At 41.4% G+C, this 17,424-nt stretch overlaps 2 long non-coding RNA genes across 3 annotated transcripts in view; both read right to left on the reverse strand.

The window, feature by feature from the left end:
* Positions 1-487: 487 nt before the first annotated feature.
* LOC125483969 lies at positions 488-15,822 on the reverse strand. Of its 2 annotated transcripts, none has more exons than XR_007262852.1 (3): positions 15,774-15,822; positions 12,784-12,925; positions 488-3,652 (listed from the first exon to the last, which is right to left on the reverse strand). It is a non-coding gene; the product is annotated as an uncharacterized LOC125483969 (long non-coding RNA). The 2 variants fall into 2 exon arrangements; XR_007262851.1 differs by having other exon boundaries at positions 12,784-13,163; positions 15,774-15,817.
* A 45-nt stretch (positions 15,823-15,867) lies between these two features.
* The window catches only part of LOC125483971, a 5,549-nt gene continuing 3,992 nt past the window's right edge, over positions 15,868-17,424 (reverse strand). The window contains exon 3 of the long non-coding RNA XR_007262854.1: positions 15,868-15,883. This is a non-coding gene — a long non-coding RNA (uncharacterized LOC125483971). The remainder of the gene's footprint in view (positions 15,884-17,424) is intronic.

The following is a 17,424-nucleotide window of genomic DNA, read 5'->3' on the forward strand; positions in this document are numbered from 1 at the left end:
TGTCAGTGTTCGTTTCTTTTTAAACAGTGTTTTGGAGTCAGTTGGAGTTGGTGTCCTTTCTGCTGAAGTAAAGAATCATCTAACTCCGTTCTCCTGTTTCTATATGCAGTCTGGATGCGGGTCCTGTTTGGTACTCGGAACACTGAGTGAACTGCTCTCATGCAAAGACTTTGAGTTTGCCTCAACATTTCCTGAATGATTGTGTCTGCAAAGATCCTGTAGACAACTGTACATATCGAGTGACCTGTCTACGTGTGCTGCTACATTAAACCGAGAGCCAACTGAATGTTCCACATCTTATTGTTTTTGCCTTCAATCACAAACAATTATTGGCCAAAAGAGTTTTTCTTCAAAGTGAATCTCTGCAGAGAAATCCATTTTCTCTTCCTCTACCTGTTATGGCATTTAAATTGGTAAACATGGTACATCAAACTGTACACTCTTTATTTACATTTTTGTCAAATAAGTCTCAATTCCACAATAAATCAGTAACATTGTTGTATATTAAAGAAACCTGATATAGAAGAAAATATATATTGGCCATATTGGTAACTTGTTATACGTTTAATCTTATGATTTGACCAGTAGAGAGATGCAATTCATACTTCCTGTCTTGGTCATAACAGTGTGAACACCAAAAAGATAACAATAATAGTCGTTAGAAGGAATTCATAAGAAAAAAAACTAGAGTGAAGGTTGAAGTGGACAGTGTCACATGGGAATGAATAGATATGTTTGTCTATTTAGAACAAATGATAACAGAATATAGCCAGAAGTAATTTTTTGAAGGTAAAGAATGTTTTAACAATGAGAAAACTCAAATCTGTAATAAATAAAAAAATTCATAAGATACTATATTCCAACCACTTTCCTGTGTGCTTCCAAAGCATTACATTTTAAATGATAATCCATCCAAAGACTTCTTGTAGTAAAAATTTGCAAATTTGTGCAAATGTGCTCTGAGTACAGAAGTTTCTTCTAATGTTTATTGGATCTACTGCTGACAAGTTTATGTTTATGGCTCCTGGTTTTGAAAGCACCACAATTAGGAGCATCCTGAAGGGCTCGAGCGCCAATCTCGATTCTATCTTTACCCTGTGCACAATAACTCCTGTAATTTACAGTAGAAGCAATTGGAAGTAGGTGAGCAAGCTCTGTTGGCAGATGTTCCCTGAATAAACAAATGAGTAATGACCTTTGTCCTGCAACGTTGATAGTTGATCAAAAAGCGGGAGTTATCATAGCGGGGGAGAGACATCAATTGGGACTAACTGTTACATTGTTCCTTAAGAGGTATGAGTGACATCATTTTATTCTTTGCCTTTTACCCTATAATGTTCTTAATGTTGTTTCTGATATCGTTCCACCTTACGTATGTTTGAATAGAATTTATCGAAGTTGAGTAAAATGCAAGTTTTGACAGTCTAGTCAGCAATGATTATTTTACTTGTATTATGGAGAAATTTTAGAAATACTGCAGAGTGAAAAACAGAAGAGGATCTGTTGGTAGTAATTCAGAAATGACACATTACCAACAGACTAAAGCATAGTACCAAGATGAGCAGAGGAATCCTCCTGAGCTATCCCAGGGTTGTAGCATGTGAAGAAGGAACATAAAGTGCACATGCTGTGGAAGGGTCACTGGACCCGAAATGTTAGCTCTGATTTTCTCTTCCACAGATGCTGCCAGACCTGCTGAGCTTTTGCAGCAACTTCTGTTTTTGTTCCTGATTTACAGCATCCACAGTTCTTTCGGTTTTTATTTACATAAACCTCTTTGTTCAGCATTCTGCCTCCACTCACACACACCTTAGTGCTTGCAGTGGACTGGATCTTTGTAAAGTGCCTATGATCCGATGGCTAATATTTTTGATGGCATCTTTGCATATACAGCTAATACAGGATTTCATTGGAATCTTTCAAACTTACTGTAAAATGTATTCGAACCTCAAATGGAAATGTCTTTTTACATTATATACGTAATGAGCAACTTGAGCTGTACTGAAAGTTAAAAGCTACAAGAATTCTCTGCATTTACTTATTCTGAGAGTTTTCCAAATTAATGCATTTTCAATGAGATGATATTTCTTTTGTTCTTCACTTTATTCTTCCTGAAAAATAGTTTTCTGATATGATAAAAACACATTAGCACAGTTTTCACACCTTGTACTCTGAGGAATCGGTTGTGAATGAGTTAAAGAAATTTCCCTGGATTTCCTGGATACTGCTTTTTATGACCTCCTTTAATGATTATATTGCATTGTGCCAGGTACAGGGAAACCACTGCGATTGGTGACAGGTACCTCCAAGCTGATTGTGGCATCTTTAAATCAACCACCTGATTAAATATTAGCCTTTGCTGACTCAGATAGCAGACAGACTCAGATCCTCAAAATATGTCTTATTTTCTAAAAGATTAAGAGGCTGAAAGGCTGTATCATTTTATGATTCCACACAGTTTCAATTTTCTTATCATTACTTTAAATCTTGACTGCCTTCCTCTAAAATGATTGCCTTTTTTAGGAAATAGTTTAAATCTTCATGTCTAAGTACAACTTTAAACTTGCAAGGTAAGAACTATTGTTGTTCTCCGTTGTATGGGAAGTTTCATCTTAGTGAAAGTCTTCAGATTGACAATGCCCCAAACTTCTCAACGGGAATAATAATAGCGCTCAATGTAATTGACTGCAGTGTCCAAATAAACCCAGAGATCCTTAAGATAAAATTACGACATAGAAATTAAAAATAACAAAGAAAAACTGCTTATGATAGGTGTCAGGCAGAAAATACAATCGAGAACCAAGCAGAATACAGAAAACTCAGAAAGGAAGTGAAAAAAACAAGTGAGAGAAGCAAAGACAGGTATCTAACATAAAGGGTAAGTCCAAAGTCTTCCATAGGTACATGGACTGTAAAAATCTGGTTAAAGGATGAGAAATGGCAATTAGAAACCTAAAAGGAGATTTACACAGTGAGGCAGGGGCAAGGCTGAGCTATTTAATTAACATTTTACACCTGCCTTGAACCAGGAAGCAAATGTTACTCAGGAATGGAGATAGGGGAGAAAGTTCAGTCACTAAAAGGATTCAAAATTAACAAGAATGGGGTATTGGATAAGCTGTTGGTTCTTACAGTTGACAGGAAAACCTGCTCAGATGTGTTCCATCCAAGGTTATTACAGGGAGTGAGAATGGTATGATCATTGAATTGGCCAACTGTTAATCTGGAGACTCTTGAGCAATTGGCCCAGAGGAACATTTGGCTTGGAGGGTCTATGTTAGAAGCAGACTTCTTCCATTCTTTGTACTTTCTTCAGCAGATTCATATCTGTGTGTTTCAGACTTGTAGGTTGCTTTGTGGTTGTTGTGTACCATCTGTGTCTCTTATTTCCATGTGTGTCGATCAATGTCAGTCAGAGAGAGTTGTCGTTTGAAGTATTAGTGAAATGCCCTCAACAGGTCATATGATCTACCCCTGCTCCTGTCTCCCATGGTCTCATCTTCTTGCAGTCATCCTCCAACAGAAGCTCATGTTGAACCCTTCTGAAGTGTTAACGTGTGCTAGTAGTTGTCATAGGTTGAAAAGACTGCTGTGTGTTCAGAAATGGATGTATCTGCCCTATGTCAAGTCAATCTTTCCCTCTTGAATCATGCTGTAGAAAAGAGAGAAAAGTGTTGGTACAAGAACACACCTTTGCTTAACACCAGTTGGCATTGGATGCTTTCAGGCTCCATTCTATGTGACCTTTGTGAAACTTGGAGGGCACCTGTTGTGTAAGGAGGTAGCATTTTAAGAGTCTATGTCATGTAGTTAATTGTAACAGTATAGGAAAGTGGTGGGCATGGTTTGTTTTTCTGTATGCCAAAGGGCACAGGAGTGCAACCAGTAGAGTTACATTTGCAGAGAAGCTGCATGGCCACAATGGGCCAAATAATCTCCTTTTTAAATATTTTCTAATCAACCAGTTCAGAGATGTTATCACACACTTCAGGAACAAATGATACTTGGGATGTTATCATGCATCTCTGGAACAAATGGGACTTAAACCTGGGCCTCTTGGTCCAGAGGTAGGGACACTGCCACTGCACCACTACAGCCTATGACCCCCTTCTACACTATAGCCATTCCATGATCCATTGCCAATGTAATTGGATTGATAGAATTGGGCGTGTTTTCCTAAAGTGTAAACCATACCACTCTGTATCACAAACTTCTTCACCTGTTCCATAGCACTTGAATAGCTCAGTTTTGAGAAGAATTTCAGTTTTCCTCCTCTTGTTAACATGCTTATTAACATGTTTCACAAGCACCTGTAGTCTTCTGGTGTCAATGTTCTGAAAAGATCATTAACGTTCTTTAACTGGAAAAGCCCCAGATGAAAGGCCCAGGCTCATAATAATCTGAATTGAAAATGAGCAATTAGGTTTCAAATGTAGGCTTTAAGAGCTGCAAAGATTAAAGGAGAATGGATGAGTTCAAGACTGTGTTGTGAGTCTTGACGTCAACACCCGGAGGAGGTAGGACAGAGAGGACTATTTTGAATGATGTGAAACAGGAAATGCTGGATATGCTTCTAAGGTCAGGGAGTGTGGCTGGACACAGAAGTATGTTTAATGGTTCAGTTGTTATTAAATGGCAAGCCTACTGTTATATAGAGAATCGCAAGATAGGTTTGGCTAGACGTTTCTCAAATATAGCAACAGCATTCGCGTCTTCAAAAATCTTAAAATTTATTAAGAATTAGAAGGTTTGATAGAAAATAAATGGTTAGGCTTCCCATTGGCATCTTCAATATTGGAAGGACTTTGATGTTCCAAAAGTCGGGGAGGATATGATTGTTAATAGATGGAGGATTCATTGTTATCAAGATAATAGAAAGCGGGTAATGATACTTCTGCACAGACGACTTACTATTGAGTCCCATCAAAATGCAAACAGAACCCAATGGGCAGTTCATCTGTGATATAATTCTAGGTTAAAATATTAACCATCATTAATAATCCAGTGAGAAAGGGTTTGAACCTGATTCTGTGCTGAGCTTGCTAATCTCACCTGAGGTAACAATATGAACATTTCAATTGAGTTAATCATCCCTGCACAAAAGAGCTAAAACAAAATCTGTAAAAAGTACCATTCCTGGTTACCACACATTTAGGTGTGAGAGGATGTCGTCAGCTGTAACATCAATTGGCCTAATAACATTTAGATGTAGGTGGGTAAGTAGAGTTAAGATATAGCTCAGCTATTGTCTAATTATTAGCTGAGCTGTATAAGATCTGAACCAAATTTTGTCTTGCCCACTGTTTGTAGCTTCAATGGGCTGGGCAGAGCTGAAAAGAGAGTAGTTCATTTCTGATCTGCACTAGGACATTGGATCTAATTGCCCCTAACCCTCCTGCAATACTTTACAAGTCCAACATCAGATTTGTTTTATTGGTGTGACTGCCTGCTTCTATCTCAGCAATATTATTGCCCTTTTCCCAGCTCATCTGCTGCTGAACTCTTTGCTCACATCATTGTTACTTGACTGTTCCAACACAGTTCTGGCTGTTCTTCTGCTTTCTAGCTTCTGAAAATTTGAGGTTACCCAAAGTCCTCCTGCCTGTTGCATAACCAGCTGCAAATCCCATTCCCTTCAGAGTAATGGAATGCAGACTCACTGACATTGGCTCCCAGTTAAACAATGTTTTGAATTTAAAATCCTGATCAATTCCAACCAGCATACAACTGAGACTTCTCATGAGCTGACCAACATTGAGGGGCTTCACGCCTACAAAGGCTTAATCAACTCAATCTACATAGGATTCAAAATCCTAATCCTAGAAATCAGTCTTGACACACTCTCTCTAAGACTGGTGTATCATTCCTTGGACAATAAACAGAAAAGGTTCACAATAGTCTTGGTGAGTTCTCACCTAACCCTGAAACAATTGCAGTAAGACTTCCTTTCTCCTACATTCTATTCCCTTCATAATAAAGGGTAATGTGATATTTGCTTTCATAATTGCTTGCTGAACCTGTCAGTTAACTTTCTGTGATTCACGTACAGGGGTACTCAGGTTCCAGTATTCCAAGCTGGCTGCAAACTTAAAAAGTTCTTGTCAAACACAATTTCCCTTCACACATTGGAGCTGATTCTGCATGATTGCACTATGGTACGCTTGGTACTCTGTTATCATGTCCCTAATAATAAATTCAAAAATTTTCTCTATCACTGATTTGAAACTAATGTTTTGCTGTTTTTCTGATCCTCCTTTCTTAAATAGCTGCTTTATGGTCGCAGTCTTCCAATTCTCAAGGCTATTTGAAAATATAAGGAAGATCAAAAGCTATGCATCTACTAGCTCTGTAGGTGACTCTTAAATCCAGCAACCATGGACTTTGGGGAATTATAGATTTTAATTCCATGATTTTCTCCATGCTTTTTATTTCAACTAATGTTAATTTCCTTAGTGGGGACTGGTTAGCTTAGGTGGCTGGAATGTGGTGCTGAGTGATGCCAGCAACTGGATTCAATCTCCATACCGCCTACTCTAGACTATGAAGACCTATATCCTTACCTTGTCTCACTCTTGAGAAGGGAGTTGGGGATCAAGGGAAAAGGGAGGAGGGTGGGATTATGGTATTGAACTCGATGATCAGCCATTCTCAAATTGAATAGTGGAGCAGTCTGAGGGATTGAATGGCCTACTCCTGCTTCTATCTTCTATGTTTGCTCCTCAAGCTATATAACCAATTGTGTCTCTGTAATAAAATGAGACACCTATGGTCCTGCATGGACTAATTGCTTCATTCTCACTAGGTCCTGCGTTGCCCCACTTTTTCCAGTATTCTTTTGTGACTTCTATTAAAGGTGAATACAAAGTATCTATTTAATGTCTCTGCCATTTTCATTTATTGCAATGATTGTTTCTCCTGCTGGGCCTTTTAGAAACCCACGTTTAGTTTCACTTACATGTTCCTATTCATATCTCTATAGATGTTTCTACAATCTTTTTTAGTTTCCTGCTTGCTAACTCACATTCTTTCTTTTGCTGAATTCAAAGGTCCTATTAACCTTCAAACTCTAATAACATTTCAGGTGACCCCTTTAAGCTGAAATAAAAGCATAAAGTGCTGGAGAAACTTAGCAGGTCTGGTGCCACCTGAGTTCTGAAGAAAAGTTATATTGGACTTGAAATGTTAACTCTGTTTCTCTCTCCACAGATACTGCCAAACCTGCTGAGTTTTTCTAGCACATTCTGCTTTTTTTTCAGATTTTCAGCATCTGTATTTTGTTTTTATTCCCTTTAATCTGATACTACCTTATTAATCTATTATTGAATCATAGAGACATACAGCATGGAAACAGGGTCTTCAGCCCAAACTGGTCCATGCTGACCATGGTGCCCACTCAGCTAGTTCCAACTGCTCACATTTGGCCCATTTCCCACTAAATCCTTCCCATCCATGTACCTATCCAAATGTTTTTTTAAATATTGCTATTGTATCTCCCTCAACCACTTTCTCTGGCAGCCTATTCCATATACACACCACTCTTTGAATGAATAAGTTGCCCCTCAGGTCCTTAAATCTTCTTCCTCTCACCTTAAACTTATGCACTCTAGTTTTCAATTCCCCATCCCTGGGAAAAAGACTATATGCATTCATCCAATCTATGCCCCTCACGATTTTATACACATCAAAGAGGTTACCCCTAATTCTCTTCCGTTCTAAGGAATGAAGTCCTATCCTGGCCAACCTTTCCCTATAACTCAGGCTTACTGGTCCTGGCAACATCATCATAAATCTTCTTTACACACTTTTCAATTTAACTATGACTTTCCTATAACAGGGTGACCAAAACTGTACACAATAGTCCAAGTGCAGCCTCACCAATGACTTATACAACTGGAACACAATGTCCCAACTCCTATACTCAATGCCTCAACTGAAGCTCAGCGTGCTAAATGCCTTCTTTAACACCCTGTCCACCTGTGACACTGCTTTCAATGAACTATGTTCTTGTACTCCTCGATCCCGCTGCTCTACAACACTCCTCAGGACCTTACCATTTATAGTCTAAGTCCTACCTTGGTTTGACTTTCCAAAGCGCAACACCTCACACTTATCTGTATTGAATTGCAATTGCCAATCCTCAGTCCACTTCCCCATCTGATCAAGATCCCACTGTAATTTTTGATAACCTTTGCTATCAACGATACCTCCTAATTTTGAATCATCTGCAAACTTTCTAATCATGCCTTGTACATTCACACCCAGATCATTTATGTAAATAACAAATATAAAAATATACATAAAAACTATTATGATAGTCAAAATTGAACTGCTTTTCCATTGATTGTTTTACCCTATAGAGGAATTTTTTTTTGTATATATAAATTGATTCTTTAATTGTTTGCCATTGCTTAGCTACAGTAATATTTTTAATCTCATTTCCAAATTGGCATTATCAAACTAGCCCCTCGCATCTGTTTCATTTGATTCTTACAAATTTAAGACCCTAGTTCCACATTTAACTAAGTAATATTCAAATTCAGATTCAAAATCGTTCATGTTATGCTTGCTCTTCCCAAAATGCTTCTTTATCATATAGTAATTAATTATCCCTTTTTACCTGCACAATATTAAATATCGTGCTTCATTGTTGATCTAGAAAAGTTTTGAATGCATTCCATGACCTCAATCTTAAAATTTTGCTGTTTTTTAGTAAGTTTGTGGGATATGGGTATTACTAGCTAAGCCATCACTTATTGCTAGTCCCTAATTGCCCTTGAGAAGATGGTGGAGATCTGCCTTCTTGAAAAGCTACAGTCTGGAGTGCTATTAAGAAAGAAGTTCCAGGATTTTGACCCAGTGATAGTGAGGAAAACAGTGGTGTAGTTCCAAGTCAGGATGGTATGTGTCTTGGAGGTGAATTTCAGGGTAATGGTGTTGCCATAAATTTGCTGCCCTGTCCTTTGAGGTGGTCAAAGGTTGGAAAGTATAATTTAAGTATTCTTGGCAAGCTGCTGTAGTGTATCATGTAGATGCTACAAACTGCTACATATTCCATCACAACGTATTCCATCACAATCTTGAGTTGCGACTTGTAGACCAGCGCTTCCCAAACACTTGATCCCTGTGATCATATATGGCGAATTGGAAAATGTTGGAACCCCACTGACAGAGTTACAAGTAGAGAATTATGTTGGTCAGTTATGTGTGGGGGTGCAGTGGCGGGCAGGGGGAGGCATGTTGTTGAGTAATTGGGGTTTTGTTTATGAGTACGTGTTGTTGTCTAACTTAGCGCAGTTGGTAAACTTCGTTATTTACTATTGAAGTGAAAAAATACAATAAAAACCCCAATATGCAGTTTAAAAAGGGCTGACATTCTGAAACTGACAGCACTTTGATCATCCACTGGTAGACCCCTCTTGAAATGACAGCAGTTGCATTGGAGCTGTGAGCCGGAAGTAATTATTACACTGCCATTTCTATTGCATTCTTGCCATGTTCATACTAATTGTGAGAAATTCAAATCTAACCCTATATCCAGGTAATATGGAACCGCATTCCTTGGATAAACTATCGTTTCATACTTGCTGAATCATATATAGGAGCTTCAGTGTGTCTTAAGTTATTTTCAAAGACAAAATTATTGGACAGGTTTAATCATTAAATAACATTTACAGAAGGAACGGCCTAAGTGCTTTATTAAAATAATACAAACACAACAGTCAGGAACTGGTCCAAAGAAGTTAAACCAGCTACTAAAATAAAATAATTTGAACACTTCCTCATAGACTAGTCAGTAATAAAACAGATGGAAAGTAGAGGTGAGTTCGGGAGGGGGAGAATTACAACAAAATACAATGGCAAAGGAGAAGTAGGTTCATACTTAGGATAGTGGACAAGGAAACAGCTCCAAGGTGCTGCCAATATTCTGCTGTAACTGTCCATTAAGAGTTAGGTTATAATTGGTCAGAATGTTCTCTCAACAAATATCCTCATGTTATTTACAATTAATGCCTCCCTTTGCTTATTGCCTCTATTGTCTGGCCAATACCAGGAAGCATGGTCAATGTGCCTGTATCATAACATCATGGGACACAACATATTGCTGCCCTGTCAACAGTCTTACACCCTACCATTTTATTTAGGCTTCTTGAGGTACTATAATCCCTGAATTACTTTTATGTGCCCTTAGTTTTGGTGGAAAAAATAGATCTTTCTTGTTGAACCCAGGATACAGTGTGAGCAAAACTTAATAGTGCAGGACAGTAATGAGTCATGCTTTGCCTGTTAGTGATTAGGAACATATTAGTTACATTATGGGCTAAGATTAGCTGTTTAATCTTTATTTGTAATGAAATATGGAAGCAAAGCATTGATTTCTTCTGGTAATGATGGAAGTAGCTGATTTGATTAACAACCACTTCTATTGACTTAAAACATTGAATAGGATGAGAAACAATAAACATTGTGAATGTTATATGTACTTCCAATGTGGGCTGGAAGTATGTGTGTTGTTTTATTTAGAGAGAAATAATGGCCTGAAGTAAACTGCACTGATGAACTAACTACAAAGCAGAACTATGGTTAACAATGTCTCAATTTTTAAATTGAAAAGAAGTTGAAGTTTTGACCATATTAACATTGGTGTTTCTCAAGGGTGTGGCTGGTTTCAGGAAAAAGAAAGGCCACTTGTTTGGGCTATTACTATTAAGCCAATTAAGGTCATTTACACGTTTTATTCCAGACACAAATTCTGTTTCCTAAACACTGGTACCATCTTGCTCCCTGGCACCTATGTGAGGCTGAACCACATGGTATGTAAACCTGGTGTCACATTTAACCTCCAAGACAATGCTTCACATATTCATGTTATCACTAAAATTGCTGATTTGCACCTTCATAATGTCATCCAACACCGCATACACCTCCTCTCAACCTTTAAACAGTTTCAGCTCATCTGCTGAAATCCTCATCCGTTTCCATTGTAATCTCCAGGCGTTGGGAGGAGTACAGAATGCATGCTCCATTTAACTCATAAAAACTGCCTTTCATAACTGGTCTCACAATGTTTTGTCATTGTTCACGGCGAACAGCATGAGGGATACAGAATGACTGGACGAGCCAGCACATGAGAGGAACCAATTATAATGGGCCTTGTAAGTTGTTGTTGTAGAATAGTGCCATCAATCTAACAGATGCAGATTGTGCGGACCACCCAGCGCCCATTGAGGCAGCTACACTGGTCAACATCAGGAATCCTGACCGGGGCAGGCATGAGGGGCTCAAACCAAAAGGAGCTGGACAGAAACGCTCTAGAAAAGGATGGGAAGGTACAGCAGAGAGTTAAACTTAAAAAACATGGTTGTCCAGGGTGCCAGAGGGATTTCAGGAAATGGAGTTGGGCAACTGGGAGGTAAAGGGGAGGGTCACAGTCATAAGAGTGGGAGCTGCATATTGACAGTGGGATCACTACGGGGTCAGGAGGTGTGTTTGGGAGTGAAGAAGGCCAGGGGGTCACTTGAAAAAGGAATGATAGGCCAAGAATGATCATGGGGAGCTGATTAGCTGTGGTCTCGGGGGATGTTCAGAAAGGTCACAGGAAAATGGTGAAAGGGGACATAGTCACAGAGCGAGTTGGAAGCATCACAGAGAAGATACCAGAGGAGAGGTGGAGACCATCCCCAGTGATGAAGGGGCAAGTGTAGGTTGAAGAGGGGAGGGAAGTCAGGGTGAAGGAATGGAAAGAAAAGTTTACGCGTACCATTCTTCTCTTCACTTACACAACAACAAAAACAAAGTTGCTGGAGAAGCTCAGCAGGTCTGGCAGCATCTGTGATGGAAAAAACAGGGTTAAAGTTTCAGGTCCGGTGACCCTTCACTCAATCAGGTCAGTACACTGAGGATGTGAGGTAGAAATGGAAGGGGCCTGAGGTACCCATTTGCATGGTTCATGCACAGATCAAACACCCCAAATGGGAGTGAAGCGAAACAGAAGCAAACAAAACAGTTCAGCGAGTAGCCAGTTAAGGACTGTATGTAGAAAAGAAGCACTTACTGCAGCATGACAATTAACAGACTCTAGCCACTCAACATGCAGTCATAGAGTATGTTTAAAGTAGAGATTAACAGATTTCTAAATTCCAATGGGATAGTGTGGGGGAAAAGGCATCAAAGTGTTCAATCAGTCATGCTCAATTGTGCTGAATGGCCTCCTTCTTTTCCTATGTTCCTGAACTGGAAGAGATTTTACTCCTGTGATGTTCACCTTGTTAGTGGCCATTTCCAACTTTTCCTGTAGGTGTGCACCTACAGGGACCTGCCACAATCTTATATTCTAACATCACACTAATGTTTGCTGCCACGCATCAGAGGGTATGCGGGTGACAAGTAGTACCCACATAAGTCCCAGTTAATGGCCCCAATGCGTAACCTCCCCCTCCTTTCTGGACTGATGCTGAACAGCACTACAATGTTGCCCATGCATCTATGAAGGACTATCATTGGACAGACCATTGGTCTACTGAAGATACTTTACCATTGCCCGAGCCACTCAGGAGGAAGGCTTCAGTTGTTACTGAAGAGTTTCCCAGGTTGGTGATTGTTTGCTGAGTCTGCACAAACTAGCTTGACACCACAGTGACAGCTTCACAGAGGGGAAATGGACCGGGCCTATGTTTATTTGAAGAAGAGGGGGAGTCTGCCCCCAGGCGAAGAGGTAACTGCTGTGCAATTCAGGCTCTGTTCATCAGAATGTGATGCCAAGCCAATTCCAGATAGAATACTCACTGAAATGAATGTCTTTGCCTGGTCCAAGGTAAGGAGAAACACTTTCATGTTATATCTTCTGAGGGTGCTGACTCCTCCATCTCAGAGATGTTGGTAAAGGCAGGAGATTCTTCTCTCCCACATTCGGATTGGGATCCAAAGGCTGCGCAATAAAATTTGTTAGTGTCATGATTTGCCAAGATATTTTTTCAGACATTGCTGCATCATGTGCAATTGGGGTGAGCATCTTTGAGATTTTCTCACTAAATGCATATACATATTCAATCTCTCCTTCAGCATAGTGTCGTGGCCAGAGGAAATTCCAAAGGAAAGCACATTCTCTTCTGTAGTCTTGTGTTTGAATTCTGTTTCTTTTTAAACATAGAGCCTAAAAATTCAGCCTACAATCAGGAGAAGAGGGAAGAAAAATGGTTAGGGGAGACTATTTACATTTCATTGCAAATCCTCCGGGTCGGCAGCAATTTGTTTTAAAAAAGTTTTTAAAAGCCTGTATTATTGATAACACTTTTAAAAATGTTGGAGGTCCAATTGTCAGTCTTTTCTCCATCAGATGCTTGATATTCCTTCACTTTGCATCTGGAGTGATCTTGTGATGGGACCTGGTATTTACTGAAAAGAAGCCATGCTAATAAACCGCATGTTAATGATTTACAGAGACACTGATCTTTTCCAAGGAAAAGGTTGTTGCATCACAGGTACAGTGTTGAATGTGGTGCTATGAGAAGAACATGTACATGGTCGAGCTGGTGATTATATATGGAAAGCAGAGTTAGAGGAGCTACATTAAAGAAAAGTGTCAAACCAAGTGGTCACTGGTTGAGATCTGACAGCAGAGCTGCAAAGTGAAAGTGTGAAGGGTATGTCATAACAACATAGTCAACGGGTTTGTTGGGCCTTGGATGGCAATCAGAGAATCAAAGGCTGGCAGATAATGAATAGAATTGATACTGCAGCAGAGAAGCTGTCTGAGTGAATTTCTGTTGAACACATTAAAACGCTGGACAGGAAAAGACCCAGGCCCTTGCAGACCATAGCATGAATAAAGGTGCAGGTTAAGAATGACTGCGGGCATAGCTGGAGATATCCACTGCCTGATCACAGATATGACCTCTGATCGAGCAGCATTGTTGCAAGCATGAAAACCAAGGTAGCTGACTGCGATACATTCAGATGACGATTATGATCTTCTGTAGACTGGTTTTTGAATCAGGAATATCTTTTCTGAAAACAGTGTTAGTTAAAAAGATCAATCTGATTTGTTTATAGCAAAGATAGATGAGACAATTATTATTAGATCACAAAACATGCACTGCTTTGAGCTTTGGTTTTAGGTACTAATGCCATTAAAGGTGTCCTTAACTTGGGATCATTTTTTAACATGGCTATCCATATTCTATTTATGGAACATCTTGTGAAACTGGAAGTTTTCAGAAGTTTAAAACACAGAATAAAACTGGAGCACTTTTTATTCAAAGAAAGGTAAGATCTAAAAATTCTGAGAGTTTTGATGAATTCAGCCAGGAAAATATATTTCAATCGATGAGTGGCTCAGGATTGTTGGCATGCAAATTTAAAATCATTAAAACATCTCATTTTACCAAGTTGTTTGGAAGGACATGGAAAGTAGTAGCAGAAATCTTGGTGGAGATAGAATTTAAGAAATAAATTTAAAATACTGTGACTAACTAAAAAACTCTTTCAGAGACCTAGCACCAATGCACAGGGCTGAATGGCCTTATTTTTGCCATAAGATACAGTGTGTTGTGGTTTATATTCATAGGGTCCAACTGCTACTCCCAAAAACACAGGATATCTTTGAAATTGTCTCAAGTCTGCTACAGTGATAATGATGTGACTGAGCAGGGCCAAATTGTAGGAAAACATCAGAGACTGAATGCTTGGGGATAATGAAACTAAATAATAAAACGCATATATTACCAGGTGTAACTATAAAGACAAGTGTGTGGATTATAAATACACCACTGTAAAGTATGTCGGAGATAGGAAGAACTGCAGATGCTGGAGTCAGAGACAACAAAGAGTGGAGCTGGAGGAACTCAGCAGTTCAGGCAGCATCAGAGGAGCAGGAAAGTCAATGTTTTGGGTCGGGACCCTTCTTCAGAACTGGGGAGGGGGAAGGAAGCTAGGAAATAAATAGAGGGAGGAGGGGTGGGGCCAGGGGAAGGTAGATGGGATGGTGATAGGTGGATGCAGGTAGAGGTAGTGGGGATTGGTCAGAGGGAAGGGTGGGCTGATAGTTGGGGGAGAAGATGGACAGATTGTGTCAGGTCAAGGAGGCAAGATGGAGGATGGGTGGGATTGGGAAGGGTTGGTGGAGTTGGTGATAGGTGGATGCAGGTAGGGGGTAGTGAGGATTGATCGGTAGGAAGGGTGGGGTGGATAGGTGGGTAAGAAGATGGACAGGTTGTGTCAGATCAAGGAGGCGGGATGAGAGGGAGGTTTGGATGTGGGATAAGGCTGGGGGTGGGGAGTTTTTAAAACTCCCAATTCCTCTGCCTCCGCTGCATCTGCTCCCAAGATGGAGCATTCCACTCCCAGACATCCCAGATGCCCTCCTCATTCAAGGACTGCAACATCCCCCCTCCGGTGATCAAAAATGCCCTCAACCATATCTCTTTCATTTCCCGCACTTCTGCCCTCAAACCCCCTCTTCCAACAAAAATAAAGACAGAGTCCCCCTGATCCTCATATATCACCCCTCCCACCTCCGCATCCAGAGCATCATCCTCCGCTATTTCCGTCACCTACAATCTGACCCCACAACCAAAGAGATATTTCCCTCCCCTATCTGCATTCCGGAGGGACCGCTCTCTCCGCGACTTCCTCATCCGCTTCACACTTCCCATTAACTCCACCACACCCAGCACCTTTCCCTGCAATCGTAGGAAGTGCTACACCTTCCCCTACACCTCCCCCCTCACCTCTATCCGATGCCCAAAGCAAACTTTCCATATCTGACAGGGGTTCACCTGTACATCTTCCAATGTGGTCTACTGTATCCGTTGCTCCCGATGTGGCCTCCTCGACATCAGTGAGACCAAGCACAGACTTGGGGACCGTTTCGTGGAGCATCTGCACTCTGTACGTGATAATTGACAACAACTTCCAGTCACTAACCATTTTAATTCCCCCTCCCACTCCCTGGGTGACATGTCCATCCTGGGCCTCCTCCAGTGCCACAAAGACGTCACCCGCAAACTGGAGGAGCAACACCTCATATTCTGCCTCAGGAGCCTACAGTCCAATGGCCTAAACGTAGCATTCACCAATTTTAAAATCTCCCCACCCCTGGTCTCATCCCATGTCCAAACCTCCCTCTCATCCCCGCCTCCTTGATCTGACAACCTGTCCACCTTCTTAGCCACCTATCCGTCCCACCCTTCCCATTGATCAATCCCCACTACCCCCTACCACCTATTACCACCCCAAAAACCCGCGGATAAGGGAGGCGCAGTTGTAGTATGGTGCACTGACCTCTACATCGCCGAGGCCAGACACCAACTCTCCGACACCTCCTCCTACCGCCCCCTTGATCATGACCCCACCCCTGAGCACCAAACCATCATCTCCCAAACCATCCACAACCTCATCACCTCAGGTAACCTCACACCCACAGCCTCCAACCTCCAACCTCATCATTCCCCAACCCCGCACCGCCCGCTTCTATCTCCTTCCCAAAATCCACAAACCTGACTGCCCTGGTCGACCCATTGTCTCCGCCTGCTCCTGCCCCACCGAACTGATCTCCAACTATCTCGACTCCATTTACTCCCCCTTAGTCCAGGAACTCCTACCTGCGTCCGTGACACCACCCATGCCGTCCACCTCCTCCAGAACTTCCAATTCCCCCGTCCCCAACACCTCATCTTAACCATGGACGTCCAGTCCCTATACACCTGCATTTCCCATACCGATGGCCTAAAGGCCCTCCGCTTCTTCCTGTCCCGCAGGCCCGACCAGTTCCCCTATACTGATATCCTCAACCGCTTAGCCGAACACGTCCTCACCCTCAACAACTTCTCTTTCAATTCCTCCCACTTCCTACAGACAAAGGGGGTGGCCGTGGGTACCCACATGGGCGCAAGCTATGCCTGCCTCTTTGTAGGTTACGTGGAACAATCCCTCTTCCGTACCTACAGTGGCCCTAAACCCCACCTCTTCCTCCGTTACATTGATGACTGTATCGGCGCCGCCTCGTGCTCCCACGAGGAGCTCGAATAGTTCATCCACTTCACCAACACCTTCCAACCCAACCTTAAGTTCACCTGGACCATCTCTAATACCTCTCTCTCCTTCCTGGACCTCTCTGTCTCCATCTCGGGTAACCACCTAGAAACCGATATCCATTCCAAGCCCACTGACTCCCACAGCTACCTAGAATCCACCTCCTCCCACCCACCTTCCTGCAAAAATGCCATCCCCTATTCCCAACTCCTTCGCCTCCGCCGCAGCAGCTCCCAGGATGAGGCATTCCACTCCTGTACATCTCAGATGCCCTCGTTTTTCAAGGACCGCAACTTCCCCCCCTCAGTGGTCAAGAATGCCCTCCACCGTGTCTCCCGCATTTCCCGCAACTCATCTCTCACACCCCCTCCCCACAATAATAACCAAAACAGAATC

The sequence above is a fragment of the Rhincodon typus genome, chromosome 9 (assembly GCF_021869965.1).
Source record: "Rhincodon typus isolate 14 chromosome 9, sRhiTyp1.1, whole genome shotgun sequence".
Lineage (NCBI taxonomy): Eukaryota > Metazoa > Chordata > Chondrichthyes > Orectolobiformes > Rhincodontidae > Rhincodon > Rhincodon typus.